Genomic DNA, 7,868 nt, shown 5'->3' on the forward strand with positions numbered 1-7,868 from the left:
TACATGAACCAAAGTTAGCTGCATGGACCTAGATCTTACCAGCAGGAACTGCAAGGGACACCCGAGACCTATTATGACCCCTATCAAGCCACTTTCATGCCTTCTTGGGGTCCCCCTGCTCATCCTTCCTGGTTCACACCTCCTCCTTGTTCCTTCACAGATCCATATTATGCCCAACCAGTTGCTCATTCATTTCACTCTTATGCTCAGCCACAGCCTCAGTGGAATGCACCTCATCAGGGGTGGAGGCCCCAGTACAACTCTCATCCCGCTTATTTTCCTCCACCACCTGCTCATCCATAACCATCGCCTCCTCCTCCACCAAGGCAACCCCAAACGCCTACCCAACCACAATGCCATCCATCTCCATCTCAATTTCACACCTCCACTCAACTACCCGTACCATTTCCAAACCTACCCATTGGAGCAGCTCAACACAATTGCAAATCTGAGGCGCAACATGTGCAAATGACTCCTTTTGAGCTCAAGGATGTTCACCAAAGCTCAGGAAGAGTGTTGCAAAAGAGAGAATCTATTAACAACATTGAAGGACCAAAGGAAAAAGAAGGTTCCAAAGAGGAGATCAAAGAACCATGGGCTGCACTTGATGAAGGGAAGAGATCTAAATCAGAGATCGAGAGAGTTCCCTCATGGTTACCATCAAATCTTCCATGTATTCAAGAGAAAGATCAGCAAAAAGAGGAAGATGAGAAAATCATGATAGAAGGTGACATGAAGAATGATCCAGATCAGCAAAAGGACCAAGGATATCAAAGCTATATTGAGACATGGTTCCAGACAGTCACTAAGTTGCAGCAGTACTCTCTTCCTCAGCTATGTTTGATCCCTTCAAGATCAGATCATTTGGTCTCTAAGATTTGGATACCTATCCAAGCATGCATTTCGAGCCTTCACATCATTTTTTCTCTAATCTCGATGTGCACATGGCTCCATTGGAAGTATTCTTAAACTTGAGAACGATTTTGTTTTTCAAGTAGGGTAGGGTAGAAAAAAGAAAAAAAATGAAAAAAAGAAAAAAAAAGAAAAGAAAAAAAAATGAAAAAAGAGGAAAATAGAAATTTAAGGTGAAAACCTCCTCGGAGGCGCCTTAGATTGGCTCATTGATTGAAAACCTCCATGAGGCGGTCAATGGGTTGAAAAAAAAAAGAGAAAAGAGAGTAAGATCTTTGGGTGAAAACCTCCCTTGGAGGCGCCCAAGGCAAGCAATTAGGGTGAAAAACTCCATGAGGCGCCCTAGTTGTTTTTCAAAAAAAAAAAGAGAAAAAGAAAAAGAAAAAAAATAAAACTAATTCCATTGGCTAATTGCAGGTTGCAAGAAGGACGTTTCATGACAGGAGGAGCACTCAAATCAAGGTTAAAGGAATTTTTCTTGTGCCTTCTACAGGAAGCTCTGTATTTCTACAGGAAACATCCTGTAGAACCTTTGGACGAGCCAAATCCAATTTCAAAAGTGAATCTGATGGTGGGAATCTGTTGATTAGACCTGCAAGCAATTGTGTGGCCATCCCTTGCCTTTCTCCATCATTTTTTCCACCTCATTGTGCTTTTCATTGTGCTTCTACATGAACTTCCTGTAGAAATTGTGGGAAACTAGACATGGATTTCAAAAAGTGGTTTGGCGAACATGGTAGCTTCCTCAAGGGTTCAGAAGTCCTCATGCAATCTTCCAACTCCTCCTCCATCATCTCCATACCTGCATCACAGCCCAAGCTCAGTTTTTCCTTCCATGCAAACATTTGCAAAAAGCCTTGAGGCAAAAATCCATAGAACAAAATTTGTTTTTACCATAACTTGAAAACCATGCATCCATTTGACAAACCGTTTTATGGGGAATTGTACAAGGGTGATGGCAACATGCTTGAGCATTTTCAGCCAATTTCGGTGCACGTTTTCCAAGAAATCAGCCTCCATCACCATCAGCCATTTTTGCATTTTCTCCATAACCGTGCATCCGTTTCAAAACCTGTTTCATGGGGATATGCATATGAGTGATGGTAACCTACCCAAGCAGTTTCAGCTGATTCCGATACACGTTTTCCGAGAAATCGAGCTCTAAAATCTTCAGCCATTTTCCATTTTTCTCGAAATCTGTGAATCCATTGATCATGATTTTGCTATGGGAGATGCATCATGATGATAGAAACATGCTCAGCAAGTTTCAGATCAATCCGCTTTAGCGTTTGGGAGAAATGGCGAAAACAAGTTCTGGTTCTGTGACATTGCTGCAGCAGCAGCTTGAAGGTGCATATCTGAACGTGGAAATAATTACATGCAGCTCAGATCCGGCCAGAGGACACTTGCACAAGGAAAAGCAATCAAAAATCATGAGCCAAGCCTTCATGCAATCAAAGGATACAAGCATGCAGCAGCAAAAAGCTTCACAAGCAGCCGTTTGACTTCAGGTACGTGACTCAACTCATTCCTCTATTCACATGAATGTAATTCGTAAACATCATGAGCAATGAGATGGTTGGATTTAGAAAAATCGGTGGCCAGCTAACTGGCCACCCTCATCCAGTTCAACAGCGCTTGGTGGGTGAATGAGACACGTGCGCTCAACCATCTTAGGAAGAAAATTGAAAACAGGTAGTGATGGACAGTTAAACTTCAGCGTGATTGATGGGTGAGATTACAGGCAGAGGACTATAGTTCGTAATTACACTACAGTGGGGACCAACAGTCTGCATGGGGCCAACGTGCAGTTGGCCAGCTCACCCTCCATCAACGAAAATCTTCATAATGGCCAATTGAACTCTCACCGATGTTGTTTCCAGTTTATCACATTTCTTGCAGCTGCAACAAGCTCCATACCAGCCCCATAGCAGCAAACCAAGCTTTCTCAGCCATTTTTTTCTTAAACCCACCTATGCAAGGGCGTTCTACAGAAAACGGGTGGGTCTTCTACAGGAAGTATGGCACAGCGTTTTGGAACAAAGAAACCTGAGCTTTCCCTCATCAGATTTGGAGTTCCGAGAAAGGTAGGCTCGAAAGAACTCTTCCACGCATGATATATATTTTGAAAGGTGGTGAATTGAACTATCTGGAGCAGGAGAATTAGAGACCAGTTTGCCTGTAAGTCAAAAATAGCAGTGTGATTGTGTGTTGCATGGAATTTCTCAGTTTTTCTGCATCTCTCCACGTTTCTGGTCTAAAATTCTCTTATAAAGAAGGCATATGCAGCTGTGAGAGCGAGCCTATGGATGTAACTTTTAAAATTTTCATATCTGAATTTGCCTTGAGAAGAAAACTTGATCTCTGTCCTCTCTCTGTAGAAGCAAACTCTTCCTCTCATGACCAGATAGCTGAAAAATTCTTAATGTCCTTCAGATCTCTTTCTGCCAAAAAAAAAGGAAGAGAACAGAAGAAAAAATGTGGTTAGGGTCTTTTGCATGCATGAACATAATTGTTAAAACAGAGTAAGGTATCATATCAGAATTTTATGCAGGTGATCCAGGATTGTAAAGGGATTATGTCACAGATCCAAGCTAGTTTGGAGATGTCGAAATCGAGAACAGGAGAAAGAAAATATGGTGCATTTCCTGTGTCCCAGACTATTACAACAGCTCTCATTATTGCAGCTTGGTACTCTTCCAATATTGGTGTGCTATTGCTTAACAAATGCCTACTTAGTTTTTGGATGCAGATACCCAATATTCCTCACAATGTTGCACATGTGTGCCTGTTCATTTTATGGTTTTCTGGCAATTTCATGGTTAGAGATTGTACCAATGCAGTTCATCATCTCCAGGAGACAGTTTCTTGAGATATTGGCACTGAGCTTCATTTTCTCCTTCTCGGTTGTTTGTGGCAATATTTCTCTGTGCTATTTGCCAGTCTCCTTCAATCAAACTATTGGGGCAACAACTCCCTTCTTCACAGCAATATTTTGCATTTATAATAACATGTAAGAGGGAGTCTTCTGTGGTTTATATGGCCTTGGTGCCTGTGGTGTTTGGCACTGTTATTGCAAGCAACAGTAAGCCATTATTCCACCTTTTTGGCTTTTTGGTTTGCCTAAGATCAACTGCTGCCAGAGCATTGAAATCAGTTGTTCAGGGGCTCCTGCTTACCTCTGAGGCAGAGAAGCTTCACTCTATGAATTTGCTCATGTACATGGCACCAATTGCTGCGCTGTTATTGCTTCCTGTTACTCTTTTTGTGGAGGGTAATGTAGTAGCGATTGCTATTGAAAAAGCCAGAGAAAACACCTTTATCATGTTCCTGTTTCTTGGAAACATGACCATGGCTTATCTTGTGAATTTAACCAACTTCCTTGTTACAAAACATACGAGTGCCCTCACGTTGCAGGTTTTAGGAAATGCCAAGGCCACCATTTCTTCCATATGATTGCATATACTTGCACACTCATAACAAGGCTGAGAATTCAACAAGAAAAGCAGCAGGCCGTGAGGAAGAAGAGCAGAAAGGAGGAGAAGATGAAGGCTGCCACAACACAGTTCAAGGAGAAGGCACCCCTAGCCAAGCAAGCAAAATCAGAGAAAATTGATTCTACAGGAAGTTAGCAGATTGTTTCTACAGGAAGACAGAGGACCGTTTCTACAGGAAGCCAGCGAACTGTTTCTACAGGAAGTTTGAAAAGAGGGAAGCCAAAGGAGAAATCGGCCGAGATTTTAGCTAAGGAAGCCACCAGGGCTATCAAAGATGAGGAGAGAGATTGGTTGCTCAGAGGATGAGAAACACTTTCAGTAGGGGGGTGATGATGAGCCCCAAAAATGGACAATTATTTGGGCTCATTCAACCTCCTAATTTGACTTAATCCACCATTCTCATTAGTTTATTCCATGTTTTTTATTATATTTATGTTAATAGAGTGAATTTGGTTAGTCATTATGCCAACAAGTCTAATGGGTGCTTTGTGTAGCCTTTTTGGTCAACTTGGAGACAAAATTGAAGGTCTTAATGAGCACTTGGCGGCCAAATTCGTGGGAGAACAAGCTAGAGGATTTGTAGGAAGGTGTCCCCTTCATTTATGGGCCCTTACCTCAAATTCTCCACCATCAGCTCGGAGTTCAAGGGCCACCGAATCAATCAGCACAAGGGCAGCCAAGCAAGTCAAGTAGGACTACTGTTAACTCCAAGTTTTGGGCAGCCGAGTCCCTAAAGTTTAGGAGGACTGTTGTGTCCTCAATTTTGTATAAATAAGAAGGCTTAGGGCCTCATTTTGGTTAGCCAGTTAGTCATTTTGTTAGCCAATATATGTTAGCTAGTTAGCCAGTAGATAGTAGCTAGTAGTTATTCATTCCATAGCCTTGTTGTAGTCATTTTGTAATTCGATTTGTATGCAATAGATTAGCTTTGCTTTCAGCTCATTCTCAAGCTCTCCTTGTGGACAGTTTTGATGTAACTCTTCATTCTTGATTAATAAAGATGAATTCAGCTTTGCACCAGCTCTAAATCTCTCTTGGGAGGCTGTAGCTCTTGGGGTTGGGCCCATCTCAAGCGCCCAATACCTCCCTTGTTTATCTTTATGTGTGTTTGCTGCGTTCTTAAAATAAAATCTGCTCTTTAGATCTTGCTTTGTTATTTTGGTTGTTTTTGTTGGTTAAAGTAGCTTTTTATGTTTGGGAATCGATTGGTAGGAGTTTGTCATGCATTTAGATCTTTCGGAATGTTCTTGCTCACGTGATGTACATGGTTCTCTTTCCAAACGAGGCTGCTGTTTATTCATTTCATTGACAGTTAGATTAAGTTAGCTAGGACTTAGTTTGTTTGCAAGAATTCATTGATTCGGTTGAATGTGCATTGTGCAGGGCATCTCTATCACTCACTCACATGGTCAAGCTTCATCAGAGCCATCTGATTCATCCCATATCTAGGCTTCTCGCTTCACACCCATCCTCTTGCCCACGTAACCCTACCTTCTTCTCCATTGTTGTCTCAACTACCTTAAAGCCAAATCAGCGTTCCACACATCATCTCACCACTCCATCCATCAGTTCCTGGGTCACTTCAGACCCCCATCCTACCTCCATAACCATCCATGCATCTTCCATCAATCACCCATCCTCAAAAATCCCATTTCGAAACATCCTGTAGAAACCCCTGCAGACTTCCTGTAGAAGTTCATAAACACGGTTGCATGGCATCCAGACTTTGTGAAACTCTCAGAAAGAATGTTAGGGATCCCTCAGACCCTCTCTGTACCATCCCAACCTTTCCCAAAGCATTTCATCCCTTGATCCATCCCTCCACAGTGGAAAACTAGTTAAAAGCACATGCATGATAATTCTAATAACTTAATCAAAAATACAAAAAGATGTTTTCTTCAGATATAGGTAGTCTAGACACATGTATTTTACCTTCATAGAAGTAATGGCATCTCTTTCAGTAGTTTGCATTCTCATTTTTGCATCAGTAGGACTAGTTGGTAGAATTAGGGTTTGCATTTCTTTTTGGCTTTCAGTTTCTTTTTGCAATTAGATTAGCTTCCTTCGAGTTAGCTTTCATCCATCAATTAAAAAGCTTGTTCTAAGAGCTCATAGAAGTTGGCTTGAGCCCCTAGCGGACTTGTGCCAGCTGACCAAGTGACAGCTGCGGCAAGAGCTAGTACTTGTGCATACAGCATCGTCGCTTCCAAGTTTGTTACGAACTACCGGGTTGATAAAATTAAAGAAGGGAGTTCCAGGAGTTGTAGCCTTATTGCTACAATACTGGGGCCCACCAGTGTCCAAAAGTTCATATTAATCAACCATGCCTGAGCTGCTTCCTCATGTTCCCTGTTGAAGTGTGGCGGTTTAATCTTATGGAATTCACCTTGCAACTCTATCTGTTGCCTCTTTAAAGTCTATTGTTCAGATGCATTATCAGATCTTTCCTCCCTCTCTTTCGACCCTTCAGGTTCTGTGTGGTGATTCTGCTCTTCTGACATTCTTGGTTGCTCCGCACTGGGATAAGCTGGTGGCTGGTTCTGTTTTTCGGACAGGCTTTTTATAATTCTCTCTTGCTCCATAGTTAGCCGTGCATTATCTTCGCGTAACTGGGCCATTTTATTTTTCAATTCCTGCACTGTCTTAAAAATAGCCTGATTTGTATTGCGAGCCTCCTCCCCGAGCTGTATCCATAGCTCGAGATTACTCTCAGGGCCAGGTACAGGTCCCTGACCCATTGCATACCTGTGTGACACACTATCCCCTCTTCTCATACTTTCAGTCTTCTAGTTTCCTGTCTTTAACATGATAAAAGTAAATCAACACACTAACGCTATTTATTTTTTTTGGAATTGCTCAAATAGGGACGAAAATAAATTGTATGAGCTGTTTTTTGTTTCAATTGCAATTTCAATTTCAATTTCAAATTCAATTTCCATTTCAATTTCAACTCCCAGAGGCCTCAGTTTTGTAACCTGGCTCTGATACCAATTGTAATGTCTCCATGATTTTTTTTTTACAAGGTATTACCAACGTATGGAAAGGTTCTTATGACACGTCACCTTGTACCATGTCTCAGCACTTTACTGCTTTGGGCCTTCCAAGTCATTTATCTGTCAATCATTTCGTTACTTTCCGGCGACAGTAAAAAGGTTTTGGTCCTAATCACTGAGGTTTCATTAACTACTTGTCACCTTGGGAAAGCTCCCGCCTCCTCGCGATCTGCAAAGGGATAATATGGAGGGACATCTGGCAATTTCTATTAATTGCACATTTGATTATCTATATGCTTGATGTGTGCTTTAGATTCTGTGTGGTTTCTTATGGCTCTACCCTGTGCGTGGCACGAGCAGGCTCGTTTCTCACAGTTTCTATTCTCGGGCTTACTACCCCATCGACGGTGGTCATGGATTTTTGGAGATCTACGGCTCAGGTTCCTTTTGGGGTTGAATCAACTAT

At 41.9% G+C, this 7,868-nt stretch overlaps 1 pseudogene; it reads left to right on the plus strand.

Annotated features, from left to right (window-relative positions):
- The first annotated feature begins 3,951 nt into the window (after window positions 1-3,951).
- LOC149184041 (putative sugar phosphate/phosphate translocator At1g12500 pseudogene) lies at window positions 3,952-4,368 on the plus strand (annotated as a pseudogene).
- Window positions 4,369-7,868: the final 3,500 nt, after the last annotated feature.

The sequence above is a fragment of the Pinus tabuliformis genome, chromosome 3_2 (genome assembly GCF_031772625.1).
Source record: "Pinus tabuliformis cultivar Carrire ecotype Pingquan chromosome 3_2, CPIR1, whole genome shotgun sequence".
In the NCBI taxonomy this organism is placed as follows: Eukaryota; Viridiplantae; Streptophyta; class Pinopsida; order Pinales; family Pinaceae; genus Pinus; species Pinus tabuliformis.